Below are 17,172 nucleotides of genomic sequence, written 5' to 3' on the forward strand. Positions count from 1 at the left end.
AAACAGAGAGAAATTAAGAAATTTACAAAGCATGCTACACTCTGCTCTAACCAATTACCAGGTAAAGTAATAAAATCCATGACTTTGACAGATTTCGGACTAGAGACTCCAGAATTAATCTAGAATGAAGAGTAGTAAGAAAGTAACAGTAAATAAAAGCCATATCTAGAATTGAATATGTAGGTTCTATGGTAAGTAAAATGGGATACAGGAGTGCAGAGCAGTATAGTCCTTTAAGAGAGCTTTTTTTGTTTTGTTTTGTTTTTAACCTTGCCCTCACCTGCCCTTCTTTTTGCTTTTTCTTCCCTTAAGAGTTTTTTTCAAACAGCTCTTGGATAGTAAAATCATAGAGATAAGGAAAATGTTTATTAAAAACGAGTTTTCTGAGCACTATGCTTACATTAAAGAATTTTCGAATCTTACAATTCTCAAACCTAATGTGGAATTATCCCTAAAGTATCTGTAATAATAGCAAATGTTTTATGATTTCCTACCATATCATCTATTAATAATCAATCAACTCTAGTAATAATAAAACTTTGTTTTTATTATTCAAGTTTTGAAAAGGTTTCCTGTCAAAGAGAAATTGTAAGTCTTGGCTACTCTGTTAAAATCAAAGATTTTTAGAGAAATAATCTTTTTGATAACTCTCTCTCTCTATATATATATATATACACACACACACACACACACATATTTCTGATAACTATATATTATAATCACCAAACGTGACATTTATTATTAAAATAAAGATCAAATATTAGCACTTTGAGAAATGGTAAATATGCAGATTTTTTTTTTCATTTTATTCTATTCACTTAAATCCTACATTCAGCATCTCATCTTGTCTTCTTATGTTTATCTGTCACTTCCAAATTATGAATTGGATAGTTTTTCAGGTCACCTGTGACAACCACTCAAACCCACTTCTCTTGTCTTTAAGCTTCTGTTCCCTATGATATCATCTATTTGCCTCTGCTAATAGTGCTTTACCTCTTCTATAGCTCTACTCTCTTTTACCTGTCACTTGAAGAGTTCTAGGCTAGGCTAATGTTCAAATTAAACCTAAAACGCCAGAACTATGAAACCAGCAAAGTGTATTCTGCCTGCCCGGGGGAAAAAACAGTTTTTCTCTTATAAGTAGGAAACACCCTCAGTTTCAGTCTCTCTCAAATTTTTAGGAAACTGAGTCTATTTCTTCATATACAAACTAGAAAGACTGCCAGTCAGTTAGAATAATTCCTCATTTTACTCTTATACTAAATGGGCACCTGAGCTATAGAAAGCAAGCAACAGAAGTGGTCTTATTTGAGATTCTGCTTTGCCTATCTGCTACACACATTCAAAAGTACTGCATTGGGAATCAAGAAGACCTAGGTTGAACACCTAGGCAAACCAAATAATCTCTTTGAGCTTCTGTTTTTGTTGTTGTTGCTGTGTTTGTTTTAGGATTTTTTGTTGTTTTTCTAATTGGTTAAAAATAAAGGATAATGCCTGGCCAGATTACCTCAGATTACTTTAGGTATCAAATGAAATGATGTATGTGAGACATTCTGTAAACTATTAAGTTTTATCCCAGTTAAGCTATTTTATGCAAGAAATGACTTGTATAATTCTATATTTCCATTACACAAACAGAAGCAAAACACAGACTCCTGGATCTCACTGCCAATTTACTCCATCAGAATCTACAGAAGTGAGGTCTAGTCATCTGCATTTTTAATAAGGACATCAAAATTTGAGAAATATTATATGATACTATGCTCTCTTCATTTCTAGTGAACTCTTTTTACTTCAATGGGAGTTTGTCAAGTACCATTTAATTTTCTGATCATCTTAAAATCACTTGTTAGAAGATGACAAAAAACGTGTTAACACAAAACAATCATAATATTAAAAATTAAGTGGCTTAGAATCTTAACTGGAATTGTTTCATAAATATTTTTAACTTAAAGTTTGTTCTCTGTAACACACTAGGTTCAAAACATTTAGAGAATTAAGCATAATTAATCATAAAAAGTTACTCAATTTACTGAGGAATTATAATTTTCCACATTAGTTTTGCTCATGTCAAATTTTAACATGCTCAATAGCTGCTGAGTTAAGATACTGTATTGGTTCTTTACATCTCAATTATCCCAGTCAAATTCACAACCTTCTAACTATCCACCATATCTGATTTATCAATATGTGACTGATGTTACTTTAGTTAAGCTTTCATAAGTACAGTTAATTAGGTCCCAAAAGAACAATTTGGAAGATCCTACACGTATTGTCTCTATTATTGTAGCCCTGTTCTAAGGGTGAAAGGAGAAAAAGGTAGCTGCCTATTTAGGTGAAACAGTGTAGAAGGTATTGCTAAATCTGGTAGACAGGAAGAAACAAAGCTAAGATATAAGATAATCCAAAACAAAAAATCTGAATAAATATAATAAAGAATGAATAATTCTCTCTACAGTCAAAGAGGTAAATTATCACGCCTGTAATTCTAGCACTTTGGGAGGATGAGGCGGGTGGATTGCCTGAGCTCACGAGTTTGAGACCAGCCTGGGCAACACGGTGAAACCCCGTCTCTACTAAAATACAAAAAAATTAGCCGGATGTGGCGGCCTGTGCCTGTAGTCCTAGCTACTCGGGAGGCTGAGGCAGGAGAATCGCTTGAACCCAGGAAGCAGAAGTTGCAGTGAGCCGAGATCGCACTGCACTCCAGCCTGGGAGACAGAGCGAGACTCCAATTCCAAAAAAAAAAAAAAAAAAGGAAAATTATATTTTTAGAGATAACATTTGGATTCTTAAAAGTTAACCTTAATCATTACTATGATAAAATAAGCATATCCAGATTTCATCCTAACACATTTAATGGAAATGACCCAAATGTCCATCACTGGAACAGATAAATTACAATATATTCATATGGTGGAAAACTCCAGAATGGTGAAAATGAATAAGCAAGCCATACCTATGTACAATAACCTGGTTGAGGAACATTATGAGTTACAAAAATCACAGAAGAAGAAAAGCAGTCTCATTTCATTTATACAAAGTTCAAAAATAGGCAGCACTGAAGGATATGTTGGTTAGAGACGCAAATACTATAGTAAAACCATAAAACAGAAAATTTATACATAAATTCAAGACAGCAGCTGCCTCTAAAAAAATGAAGAAAATAAATGCAATTAGAAAGGAATACACAAGGGAATTTAAAGGGTATAATATCCTTTTGCTTAAATTGGGTGATAGCTCACAAGTTTATACTTGTTATATTGCTTTTATTTTGTACATACATTTTATAACTATTTTATAGGTATTCAATATTTAATATACAACTAAAATTTTATATATTCTTTCCTTTTAATATTTTCTCTATAATAAAAAGTTTTAACAGATTTGTTTGTTGCTTTTAACAACAGCAGTTATAACTGAATATACATGTACTTTAAATAAATCATGCTATTCCTGTGCCTAAGTTTTAAGAAAAATATAAACCTCGTTTTAAGAAATCAGATATCTAAGAAAAAACAAGAGGGAAATTTTTGGAGTCAAATTTAGTTCAGAACTCACAAAAACAAAAACCACTTCTTAATTTTCTAAGTGGTTAGCACAGGCTACTATTCATTTTTTACTTAAGGCGGACATTAACAACAAATACTCTAACAACAAATATCTTCAGATTTTAATTTTACTAAAAAACTGATCCTATCCTGAAGATCTTTTCCTTAAGAAATTCCATAAAACATTTTCAAAACACTTCTTAAAAAAGGCTTATTCTTATAGCTTACCTACATATAAGTCTAGTAACTCTATATGAAACTTGAAAATGCTTTCGCTTTGGTGGATTGTTGTGGTCTATATATGGATTTTTTTTTTTTTTAAATAGTTGTGTTAAAAAATACTAAGTGTCCAGGGAAAACCTTTTTTTTAAATGTTTTTTATCTTTATACCAAAAGACGTTCTCCAACGGTGAAATACAATTGTTTATCTAGTATAGAAATTGATTAAATTGATGAAATCTGCTAAGTTTTATCCGTTTCTGTAAAGTAAGTATTCTCAAATATATAGGGACATCAAAAACAAAGCAATCTTTATACATTTTCACCTACTGAAGTGGTTTCCAGGTTGTACTTTCCTAAAACCTTGTATTTTAAAAGGTTTGTTTTTCCAGCATGGAAGGTTTGTAGTTAGGGTAACAGTCTGAAGCCTACCACCAATTACATTAACACTACAGAGTAAAACAGTAGTTTTTAGATCCATGTTTGGTTCAAAAGGAAATAAAGATAAAAACAAGCTTATCCAATGAGATGCTTATTTCCTCTATATACTGAAATACTAAAGATGGGAAAAAATTTCGTCCAACTTGTTAAATTCCTTAGTAAGAGAATATAATAATTTTTTTCCCCAAAGCAAAATCTCAGTTCTTCCTTGGAATTTCCAAGGGTTTTGAATTGAAATGAATCGACAATTCCCAAGATGCCCTTCCTTTCCATAAATCCACAGTGTCTAATAACTTCGGAACATTTTCATGTCACATATAAAACGCCAACTACTATCTAGTATTTCACTTAACCTCCCTGCACATTACAGACTTTGTAGTAATTTTCGTATCTTATATATCTATTGAGAAAAAAAAGTGCGAATATATATTTCACATAAACTTTACCTGTTAAGTCTAGCCTAAAACTTTAAGAATCATGAACCCTTTTAACGCCGTAAGTGAACTTCACAACTCAAATTTACCAGCCGCACTATCCCTTAGGCCCTTATTTTATACGATTATAATTTTTCGAAAAATACGTTAAAAGCCCTATACCTTTTTCCTTCATCCGTTAAGGCTTAAACTCTGAGACAATGGTCGGGGGCCAAGGATAGAGTGAAATCTGAGGAAAGAGGTGGGGCGGAAGGTTAAGAAGACTTTGGAGTAGGACAAAAGAAAGAACTAGAAGGTTGGTTGGGTGACGAAACCTTTAGGTGCCAGGTTAGACTGGGTGCAGGCGAAGGACCCAAGGTAGGAGCTGGGGCGCGTAACCTCTTGCCCTCGAGCCCCCCAACGCCCCCAAGCGACTGGAACCCGTCCTAACCGCCGCTCCCTGCGGCAGCCATTTTGGAGTTGCATCAGCCCCGCCCCTCGGAGGCACCCGGCCCCGCCCCCTCGGGCCAGGAGGAGAAACAGGAAATGGGATTGCAAACCTAGTAGTTGCGCGTGTCGGCTGTTCAGGACTAGCGCAGGACTCCGGGCGCCCTCCCAGCCTACTCGTGCCGCTGTCCGGGCACTAGCTTCCCGAGAAAAGTCGTGGGACCATGTCGAATATGGGGAGTATCCTTTCCTGTTTGTAAAGCTGCTCTTAGGCATAGGGAAAGGAGGGGAGGGCAGAGGTTGGGACCCTGGGAAGTGCCTGGTAGTGACCTTTTTGGTCTAGCTGGGGAGGGGTGAGAACGCTGACACCGATTGGTGGGCTCCAGCAGCTTGGTTTTAGTTTTTCTGTTTTTTTTTTTTTTTTTTCCTTGGGACTCGCTGCCATCCTAGAATCAGGGGAGATGGGACTGCTTTAGGGAATGGTCAGGGGAGTCGCCGCACTGGTTTGAGATTTAGAGCGCGAGCCCTCCCACTCTGAGAGCTTCTGTCACCTGTCCTTTAGTGAATTCGTCCTCTTTGAAATTGTTGGGAAACTGTGCGAGAACAGAGGCAAGGCGACAGTTTGCCAGAGGTTTAGGGTGTAGGTGTAGGTTTTGATTGCAGTACGAGGGCAGATAGCTTTTGTTGAACTTCACTTCTTTTACTGGATGGAGGTGACCAGTAAGGAGGTAAAGTGCTTAACACCAAGCCTCCAAACTAAGATGATTGCTTGCTTAATAATAAGATTTAACACATGAGGAAACTCATATAGTTCCCTAAAGCTATAAAATTCATCAGTTGCACCTGTGTTCCCACTTAAGAAATGAGGTCGGAGTTTAGAACCAAGCTGTGTAAAGCCCTGAATTGAAGGATGAAATTGTTTTTCTCAACCGAAATGTTGCTGTAATTCCTCTTCTTCAAGGAGTTGGTATTGTGGAAAATAGAATAGCTTGGTATACTGCCAATGAATGAAACTTGGCAAAATAATAAAATGCAAGTAATAGTAGTTGTTTGATAGCTCATGTTAAAGCTCTTTTGGCTTCATTCGTTGGTAAGCCTAAAATATAGAAAGACATTTGGTGAAAGAATTATGTAAACCATACTGAGAATATTGTTAACATTATATCGTGTGCTGGACTGGCCGAGAATAAAATATGAACCCTTGAGGAGGGGCACTGATAGGGCATTTCATTAATATAGTAGATGACTAAAAGGCCTACTTATCACTACAGTTTAAAGGATAATAAAGGAAGTGTAGTTGTATCAGCATAATAAAGGGAAGAGCACTGGAATATGAGTCAAATCAATTTCTAATCCCAGTTTCTCTTAAGCCTGTGAGTTAGGACAAGTCATATAGCCTCTCCTGCAAAGCTTACTGATCTGTAATGCATAACTGACCTGCCAACCTTATAAAGCTGTTGTGAAGATGAAATGGAAGGGCTTATTAAATTGTAAAGTTTTGAACATGCTTTTAAGTATGAGGAAGTAAATTACAAATCATTATCCCTTTTCCCCAAACCTTTAGAAGTATTTGAGGTAATAGCTCTAAATGTGTTTTTGTTTCCTATTCCAATCAAGTTATTTTTGGTCTAAATCTATCTTACATAATTTCTGATAACAAGATAACTATTATACTGACCAATTTTCTTTAACTGAAAGGAATGCCTGACTGTAATCAAAGTTAATGGTACTGTTATCAATAATTTAATACCCAACAAAAGTGAACGATTAACTTCCCTTCAGTCTACCATAAAAAGAAAAGGAGGTTTAACTTGACTCATACCATCTGGCTGTGATTAAGTCTCTTGGTTCATTTATGTGGAATATGTTCAGTCCAGACCTTTTTCTTGGAGTATAGAACAGGAGAATGACATATGGACTCAGAGCTGTCTTCCATAAATAAGTCGAACTGAATCTTGAGTAACACTTATCACCTTTATAAATGCAAAAATGCCTTTGTTATAGTGTATAAGAAGACTGTGCTGACACAATTCGATTAACATGATCATTTTGACTTCTGTCTTTGGAGCAATATTTACACAAGGTGTTTAGGGACTAGGGTTAGATTAACTCTAGGGATGAAACAATAGTAAAAAAAGTAAGGGATACTTTTCTGGTCCAAGCGCTCTCTCTCTGACACACACGCCATCACTCTGTCTCGCTTGCTTTCTCTCTTTTTGCTTCTCTACAGTTTTACCTCTCTTCTGGGTAACTCATAACTCATTTTGTTGTTGTTGTACTTAGCTCAAGCGTACTTCATTTACAGGAGGTTTTCCATCTTCCTAATCTTCTAACCTACCATCCCCTCCAAAACTAGGAATTTGAGAGTATCAGTTCCCACCAGTTTCTATCCCGTCCTCTTTTCCCCATGTTTTACCATCCATAGCCTCCCCAAGCCTCCCATTGTAATCATATATTTACTTATTTATCTCTTTCATTAGACTGTGAGTTCTCGAAGGATGGCTTTTATATTTATAATCTTTGTATCCTCATTTCTGTGAATGGCGCTGGGCCCATAGTGGACACAAAATAAGGGACCTTCTATTAAGACTTAGTTATTAGCATATATTTGAATCCTACGCTATGGATATATAGAGGGTTATAAGATCCATCTTCAACTTTGAGCAGCTTTTGATCTAGTGAAGCCAGGACACACATGGGTGGGAATAAGTAACAATACAAGGAAGCACATATTAACTGAGATGAATGCTAGAACAGCAATTAAAAAAAATTATCCTTTAAATTCTGTGATAACATGTGCAGAACGTGCAGGTCTGTTACATAGGGTATACATGTGCTATGGTGGTTTGCTGCACTCATCAACCCGTCATCTGCATTAGGTATCTCTCCTAATGCTATCCCTTCTCTTGCCCCCCATGCCCCGACAGGCCCCGGTGTGTGATGTTCACCTCCCTGTGCGCATATGTTCTCATTGTAGAACAGCAGTTCTTGATCCCATTGTGGACTTGCTAAACTCTTTGAAATTGTGTGCAAAAGTTTGTATGATAGCATATGCATTTTCTTGAGAAGACTGTCTACAGCTGTCATCTTTCTCTAAGAGATTCTAACCTGAGAAAAGTTGAGAACCAACACAGTAGGTAATACGTACTGTAGATATTCTGAAAGTAGAGAGATGGATGTTCTAGATTGGTATTGTCTCCTTCTGTAGTCACCCAGACAGCTGAGACTGCGTTACAGGCAGATTGCCAGCTACCTTAAAGATATGTTATCCATTTTGAACCTTCTGAATCACTCTAAATCCTAAAGCAGAACTAATAAAAAAGCAGGCTTTGATAATGCTGACAAATGTATTATATTTTGACTAAGATATTAATATTTCAATTTTGCTTTTACAATATACTTGACAGTAGCCCTATAATTTATGGCCTAATATGTTTTATAATAAGTATTAAATATAACGATTGTTTATGGTTCATCATTTGACTCCATTTGAGGGCCAATTCTGAGCAATTCCCTATGAAAGTTAAAATGCAAAGAGGGAAATAAGAGTTGAGCTGGACTTGAATTCCTCGATGTTCTGGTATTCAGCATTTTTTTTCTCGGTTATTCATCTCTGGACTTCAGTTTTCACATCAGTAAAATGAAGGGGCTGACAAATTATCTGTAAAGTTCCTTTCAATTATGATAATCCTCCTGTGATTCTCTGATTCCAAACTCTACTTCCCCTAAATATACAAAGAATGCTTAAGATGCTGTGAGCTGAAAAGGAGGAAAGTTGGATGCAAAATGCCACTTGTTGTCAAATGCATGAATAAACAATCTATAGTATTGGTACTGCTGCCTTATTTTAGGACAGCTGCTAGTGAAACATTTTTATTTCCTTTCTCTTACCTACTTTTTATCTAACTTCTGCATACCCAGGAGATTGCATAATCCTGCTTTTGACACTTGGAATAAAATAGCTTCTGCCATGTTGTGTTTAGATAACTTATTTTCACTTGGTGTTTCTCCATCCATTTCAGAGAGGCAAGGGGCCATATTTCTACTATGAATTTCTATGGTAAACTGAGTATCACAATTTTTATTCAGGAAACTAATTGCATTCAATTCTAAAAGCAAGGCTTCCTTCTATATGTACAATAAATATGTTGAACCCTAATGATTCTTATTTAGATTTCAAAGCAATAATCTAAGACATAGCTGATTTCCATACTTTCTCTGTCAACAGTGTAACTACAAATAAAATAAATTATATTAATGTTTTAAAGAGATATTCAGACTTTTTATTATTACCCAATTAATGTAGGTGACTTAGCAAAGTCATGAGGAGGTAATTACAATAGCTCTCATTTGTTGAACAACTACTGTATGCCAAATTTTGTGTTGAGGATTTTGTATACATTATCTGTGATCCTCAAAGCAGCACTGGGAGACAAATGATATTATCTCCATTTTATGGAAGAGGAAATTAAAGCTATGAAAGCCACAGCGCTTGTAAGTATAGAGTAAAGGACCTAGGCTGGGCTCTGAAGTCTCTTCATTTTCTGCAGTGCCTCTAGAACATACAGCACAATTAAGTTAAGTTTGATGGAGTCCTATGGGTTATGCAGAGCTACTTTTTCTATGTATTGATATTCTACTTGGGATTTTGCTTTAAAAGGAATTTGAAAAAGATGAATCTACACAATCACTTTATGGGAAAAGCTAGCCTAGATTCTCTTGAAGACAAGTCTGTTTCATAGATATTCCCATTTAAAAGGTAATATGTAAAATTTTGATTTTCTAAAATTGGAAGGAAGGGAATTAATACTTTTTGAAAATTTGAAATTTAAATGTTCAGCTATTTATTGATTTCCTTATTTATCAATCTCAAGGTCCAAGTGAGGTAGTTTTTTGCTTTTGCATGGATTTGGGGACAAGGAAAGAAACCTGATGCCATTAGTGGAGACCTTTGAAATCAGTTTCTCAGAGTCAGGGTTATTGTTTATATTAACTGATATTAACTGAAATGCAAGCATAATGGTATGTGCTAAACCTCACAGGAGCTGGATAAATCTAACCCAAGGAAGTAAGATACCTCCAGTTAAGAATCCTACTACCTAGATCAGGTATTGAAAAGATAGTGACTGTGAACGAGAGGACTGAGTTACTGCCCTAGTTCTATCTCTAGCTATGTGAGCTCTCTGGCCCACCTGTCATTGTAAATCAGAACTTGCTGACTTATTTTTTTCCAAAATCTACCATCTTTAATTATTTCTTAGACCTTCATATTAACAACAGAGAGAGAGAGAGAGAGAGAGGGAGAAAGAGAGAGAGAGCTACAAGACATAGGTATACAAACAGTAGAAGTGACAATTGACAACCTGACATCAAAGGAGGAAACAGAAAACTATCAATTACATAAAATAACAGTTATTAACAACTATCAGATGGATTCTGAGTGATTAGGAAAATGTATACCATTTTGTATATTACTCAAAGGATGCATAAATCATTTTTAAGGTATTCCCAATTTTTAAAAAAAGAAGTTTAGGCATTTAAAATTGAACCTGAACCACAGCTTAAAATGTCTTTATGTGAAACGCCATAGTACTTGAGAATATTGTTTAAGTAAGGTATTAAAGCATTAATGTTGGCAGCAGTGGCAGCAATAGGAATAATAATCCATTGAGTCATGGGGAAAATTACTTTTGAGTTAGAGGAATTCATTTTGCAACAAAGGATGCCTGAAGCACCACTGCCAAATGCATTCATATGTGTATATGTGGCCCAGTTAGCTTATGACACCAGCGTTTCTCTGATGATGAATCTTTTGTGGTAAGCTAGAAATGAAAACATCCCTAGGTCTAAATGCTGCTTCTAACTATTGGGTAGTTTCTAAAGCCAGGATATGAGATTCCCTTAAATTCAAGTGTCTGCTATTCAAATAACTATCATCTATGTATACTACAATAAGTGAGTGTTCTCTATATTGAAGTGGATAAAATAGATTGCTGATGTGGAAAATAATAGCATCAGTGTAGCTACTGAATTGAGTTATGAACCAAATTTGAAATATTGTGCAATATGTTGGCCTGTGATGAGGTTTCATGATCAAGTCAAAATGGGAAAAATTAAAAAGGGTAATCTATTTTGCAAAGCTAAATGTACTCAGTTTTAAGAGCTACCCTTTCTTTTGAGACTCTCCTTTCTACATTTTTGGTGCTGATATATTTGTACTTTTAATTATATCAGTTCATGAAGTAAAAATGTTGCAGAACATCTATGACATTAGTTTTCTAACTTTCAGCAGCAGAGCCCTTTTATTCTGAATGAAATTGTATGTGGAATCCTAGTATATAACACAAATAAACAGCATTCTTTTGGTATAAATTTGTTTGTAAATTTAAATGTATAACTGAGTCCTCTTCCCCAACATCAGTTGTGCTTTTTTCTTCACAATTCATATAACACTGCAAGAACACTTTTCTACTATTACTTTACTTAAAGATATCAAATACTTCACTTCTGTTAAGCATTATACTAGGCTAATGATACAATCATGATTAGAACTCATGCTTATTCCCAGAATACCAATAGTCTAGTTGAAGAATTAGATATGTAAACAGAGTTATAGTAAAGTACATAAAAGTATATAATGTTATATGTGAAATAAAAGGAATTTCAGAGTAAGTAGCTACTGACATTGTATAAACTTCAAATTTGTGTTTCTAACAGAGTATACTTAAAGTTTAGGAAAAGAAGATGTGAAAACAGATTCCTGAAAAGCTGCTAGTTTATATTAAATTCATATCAAGGACAAACATGTTCAGTAATAATATTGTTAGACATTCCTGATGGTGTTGTCCATATTCTAGCAGCGATTTACTTTGAATTTTTTGACTTCACCATAGTGTGAAAGTGATATGCAATTTAGTAGACACCATATTTTGAGTACCTATACAACCATTATTTCAACCATTCTTTATATAATAAGTGTTGAATATCTTATGTAATTTATTGAATATTGTACAGTATATTTAAATAAGTATTCTCTAAATTACAATATTCAAGAAATTGCATGAGATATCCAGCGCTTTCTTATATAATTGGCTTTGTGTTAGTTGATCTTTGCCCAACTGTAGGCTAATGTAAGTATTCTGAGCACATTTGAAGGCTAGGCTAAGCTACGATGTTCAGTGGGTTAGGTGCTAAATGGATTTTCAACTTAGGATATTTTTAACTTACAATGGGTTTATCCAAACATAACCTCATTGTAAGTTGAGGAACATCTGTTTATATTTAATATGAACTTTTTTTTCTTTTAATTTTCAAACAACCCTCCATTTTAAAATAAAGATACAGTCTCATGGAACAAGGACCATAAGCTCTTAATCTAACCTTTTATTTGAATGATTTTAAAAAATTATGTAATTTTAATCTTTATCTCCCTAAAAACCACAATAAATAAAACAAACAGTTACCTACCACTAGGCTTAAGAAATAAAATATTACCAACTCACCTTCCTTCTCCCACCAAAGCTACCACTATCTAAACATTGATGTTTATGATTTCCATGTGTTTCTTTATGTTTTACCACATGATCCTAAGATATAGTTATATATTAGATATTTCCAAATTTTATGTGTAGAATTATATTGCTATTTTCTTTTTTTATCAAAATGGTATTTGGGATTCATTCATGATATTCATTTTCGCTTCTATATAGATTTTAATTGTAGAAATATACTAACATTTATCCATTCTTTTTGTAACATGAAGAGAATTCACATGTCAATTAGTAAATTATTGAACAATGGTTAGATAGTAGATTTGTCTGGTATCTCTTATTTCAGAATTGCTTTATGGCCCAATGCATGATGAGTTTTCATATACTTGAGGAAGATGTGTATTCTCAAATTATTGAGGCAGAACTAGCTATGATTCTCTGTATGATTATGAAAGTCTGCTTCTTAGTAGGGTCTTTCATACTTCTATCTCCTTATGTAGTTTTGTTAGTTAACTGAAAGAATTTTATTAGTATCTCCCAAGATTTGTTAATTTCTGTCAATTTAAAATATGTATACACAAAGACACCTTGAAGCTATGCTAGAAGTACATGGAAATCTTTAATTATTTCATCAATTTGTGAATGTACTTTTTATCATTTTATAGTGACCCCTCTTTAAAATTATACTACTGCTTTTACGTAGTCTGTTTTGATTAATACTAATGAAGATATAGCTACTTATTTTAGGACAGTATTTGTCTGTCATAACTTTTTCTGACTTTTTACCTCTAACCTTTCTATGCCTTCATGTCTTAAAGTCCTGTTTAAAGCACATCATTGTAATTTGTGTTAATATTTTCTTAGTTTATCCTGACATTTTGGGTGTATTTCTGTCCTTTTATTGTGTGATTTCTGTGTGGCCTGTTTTCTTTGCGATTCACTTCTCTTTTTCTGCTTTTTGGATTTATTAAGTGGTTCACCCCATTTTTTCCTTTATTGTTTTGGAAATTACACACTGCTTCTTCAGCAGTACCCATGACATTTCAACATGGGTAGTTTATTTAATGTCAATTTAATCAGAAATGTTTTCTTTCTGAATAATACAAAGATTTTAAAATATTGAACTTCAGTCACTCCATTGTCTGTATTGTATTTTCATTGTGTATACTAGTTCTGCCTTCTTGTCCAAAGTTAAACATTATGATTATCTTGTATAATCAGTATTTCTCTGGATTTACCCATGTGGTTACTAATATCTATGCTCAACTAAACTTTTCATTACGTCAAACATAGTTTTGTTTCTTACAAAATACAGTTGATATTCATTATCCTAAGACTCTATTTGCAAATTTTCCTGCCTTCTAAAATTGGTAACCTGAAAAATCAATAGTTGGGGCAATTTCGTGGTTATTCCAGGACATAAACAGAGCAGTAAAAATTGAGTTTGCCCAATGTGCGTGTTCCCAGCTGAGGTAGGACAAGCCATTTAATGCTCTTTCTTCTTTCTTCAGTCCGCATACTGTAAACAAGTGTCTTTTTTGCTTCCTACTTAGTGCCACATATTTTTGTATTTTTGTGCTTTTTGTTGGTAATTTTATTGTTTAAAATGGTCCTCAAGCATACTGCTGAAGTGCTTCCTAGTGTTCCTAAGGGCAGTAAGGTTGTGATGTGTCTTATGGAGAAAATCCATGCATTAGAGAAGCTTTCAGGCATGAATCATAGTGCTGTTGCCTGTGAAGTCAATGTTAATGAATCAACAATATATACTAAATAAGGTGTGTTATAACAGAAACCCATATAAGATAAGATTATATATATATATAATTTACTATACTCTAAGTTCTAAGGTACATGTGCACAACGTGCAGGTTTGTTACATATGTATACATGTGCCATGTTGGTTTGCTGCACCCATTAATTTGTCATGTAAGTTAGGTATTTCTCCTAATATTATCCCTCCCCCATCCCCCCATCCCACGACAGGCCCCAGTGTGTGATGTTCCCTGCCCTGTGTCCAAGTGTTCACATTGTTCAGTTCCCACCTATGAGTGAGAACATGCGGTGTTTGGTTTTCTGTCCTTGCGATAGTTTCCTCAGAATGATGGTTTCCAGCTTCATCCAAGTCCCTACAAAGGACATGAACTCATCCTTTTTTATGGTTGCATAGTATTCCATGGTGTATATGTGCCACATTTTCTTAATCCAGTCTATCATTTATGGACATTTGGGTTGGTTCCAAGTCTTTGCTATTGTGAATAGTGCCACAATAAACATATGTGTGTGTGTGTTTTTATAGTAGCATGATTTATAACCCTTTGGGTATATACCCAGTAATGGGATGGCTGGGACGAATGGTATTTCTAGCTCTAGATCCTTGAGGAATCGCCACACTGTCTTCCACAATGGTTGAACTAGTTTACACTCCCAACAAACAGTGAAAAAGTGTTCCTGTTTCTCCACATCCTCTCCGGCACCTGTGGTTTCCTGACTTTTTAATGATCGCAGTTCTAATGGGCATGAGATGGTATCTCATTGTGGTTTTGATTTGCATTTCTCTGATGGCGAGTGATGATGAGCATTTTTTCATGTGTCTGTTGGCTGCATAAATGTCTTGTTTTGAGAAGTGTCTGTTCAAATAATTTGCCTACTTTTTGATGGGGTTGTTTGATTTTTTCTTGTAAATTTGTTTAAGTTCTTTGTAGATTCTGGATGTTAGCCCTTTGTCGGATGCGTAGATTGCAAAAATATTCTCCCATTCTGTAGGTTGCCTGTTCACTCTGATGGCAGTTTCTTTTGCTGTGCGGAAGCTCTTTAGTTAATTAGATCTCATTTATCTTTTTAGTTTTTGTGCCATTACTTTTGGTGTTTTTGTTATGAAGTCCTTACCTATGCCTATGTTATGAATGGTATTGCCTAGGTTTTCTCCTAGGTTTTTTTTATGGTTTTAGGTCTAACATTTAAGTCTTTAATCCATCTTGAATTAATTTTTGTATAAAGTGTAAGGAAGGGATCCAGTTTCGGCTTTCTATATATAGCTAGCCAGTTTTCACAGCACCACTTATTAAATAGGGAATCCTTTCCCCATTTCTTGTTTTTGTCAGGTTTGTTAAAGATCAGATGGGTATAGATGTGTGGTGTTATTTCTGAGGCCTCTGTTCCATTCCATTGGTCAATATCTCTGTTTTGGTACCAGTACCATGCTGTTTTGGTTACTGTAGCCTTGTAGTATAGTTTGAAGTCAGGTAGCATGATGCCTCCAGCTTTGTTCTTTTTTTTTTTTTTAATTTATTTATTATTATTATACTTTAAGTTGTAGGGTACATGTGCATAACGTGCAGGTTTGTTACATATGTATACTTGTGCCATGTTGGTGTGCTGCACCCATCAACTCGTCATTTACATCAGGTATAACTCCCAATGCAATCCCTCCCCGCTCCCCGCTCCCCATGATAGGCCCCGGTGTGTGATGTTCCCCTTCCCGAGTCCAAGTGATCTCATTGTTCAGTTCCCACCTATGAGTGAGAACATGCGGTGTTTGGTTTTCTGTTCTTGTGATAGTTTGCTAAGAATGATGGTTTCCAGCTGCATCCATGTCCCTACAAAGGACACAAACTCATCCTTTTTTATGGCTGCATAGTATTCCATGGTGTATATGTGCCACATTTTCTTAATCCAATCTGTCACTGATGGACATTTGGGTTGATTCCAAGTCTTTGCTATTGTGAATAGTGCTGCAATAAACATACGTGTGCATGTGTCTTTATAGCAGCATAATTTATAATCCTTTGGGCATATACCCAGTAATGGGATGGCTGGGTCATATGGTACATCTAGTTCTAGATCCTTGAGGAATCGCCATACTGTTTTCCATAATGGTTGAACTAGTTTACAATCCCACCAACAGTGTAAAAGTGTTCCTATTTCTCCACATCCTCTCCAGCACCTGTTGTTTCCTGACTTTTGAATGATCGCCATTCTAACTGGTGTGAGATGGTATCTCATTGTGGTTTTGATTTGCATTTCTCTGATGGCCAGTGATGATGAGCATTTTTTCATGTGTCTGTTGGCTGTATGAATGTCTTCTTTTGAGAAATGTCTGTTCATATCCTTTGCCCACTTTTTGATGGGGTTGTTTGTTTTTTTCTTGTAAATTTGTTTGAGTTCTTTGTAGGTTCTGGATATTAGCCCTTTGTCAGATGAGTAGATTGCAAAAATTTTCTCCCATTCTGTAGGTTGCCTGTTCACTCTGATGGTAGTTTCTTTTGCTGTGCAGAAGCTCTTTAGTTTAATGAGATCCCATTTGTCAATTTTGGCTTTTGCTGCCGTTGCTTTTGGTGTTTTAGACATGAAGTCTTTGCCCATGCCTATGTCCTGAATGGTACTACCTAGGTTTTCCTCTAGGATTTTTATGGTATTAGGTCTAACATTTAAGTCTCTAATCCATCTTGAATTAATTTTCGTATAAGGAGTAAGGAAAGGATCCAGTTTCAGCTTTCTACTTATGGCTAGCCAATTTTCCCAGCACCATTTATTAAATAGGGAATCCTTTCCCCATTTCTTGTTTCTCTCAGGTTTATCAAAGATCAGATGGCTGTAGATGTGTGGTATGAT

General features: G+C 35.2%; 1 long non-coding RNA gene across 9 annotated transcripts in view; it reads left to right on the forward strand.

Moving 5' to 3' along the window:
* The first annotated feature begins 5,177 nt into the window (after window positions 1-5,177).
* Window positions 5,178-17,172, forward strand: part of LOC103232254 (uncharacterized) — a 120,278-nt gene continuing 108,283 nt past the window's right edge. For all 9 annotated transcript variants that reach the window (XR_012091940.1, XR_005237636.2, XR_012091943.1 and 6 more), the window contains exon 1: window positions 5,178-5,311. This is a non-coding gene — a long non-coding RNA (uncharacterized lncRNA). The remainder of the gene's footprint in view (window positions 5,312-17,172) is intronic.

This window comes from Chlorocebus sabaeus, chromosome X, assembly GCF_047675955.1.
Source record: "Chlorocebus sabaeus isolate Y175 chromosome X, mChlSab1.0.hap1, whole genome shotgun sequence".
In the NCBI taxonomy this organism is placed as follows: Eukaryota; Metazoa; Chordata; class Mammalia; order Primates; family Cercopithecidae; genus Chlorocebus; species Chlorocebus sabaeus.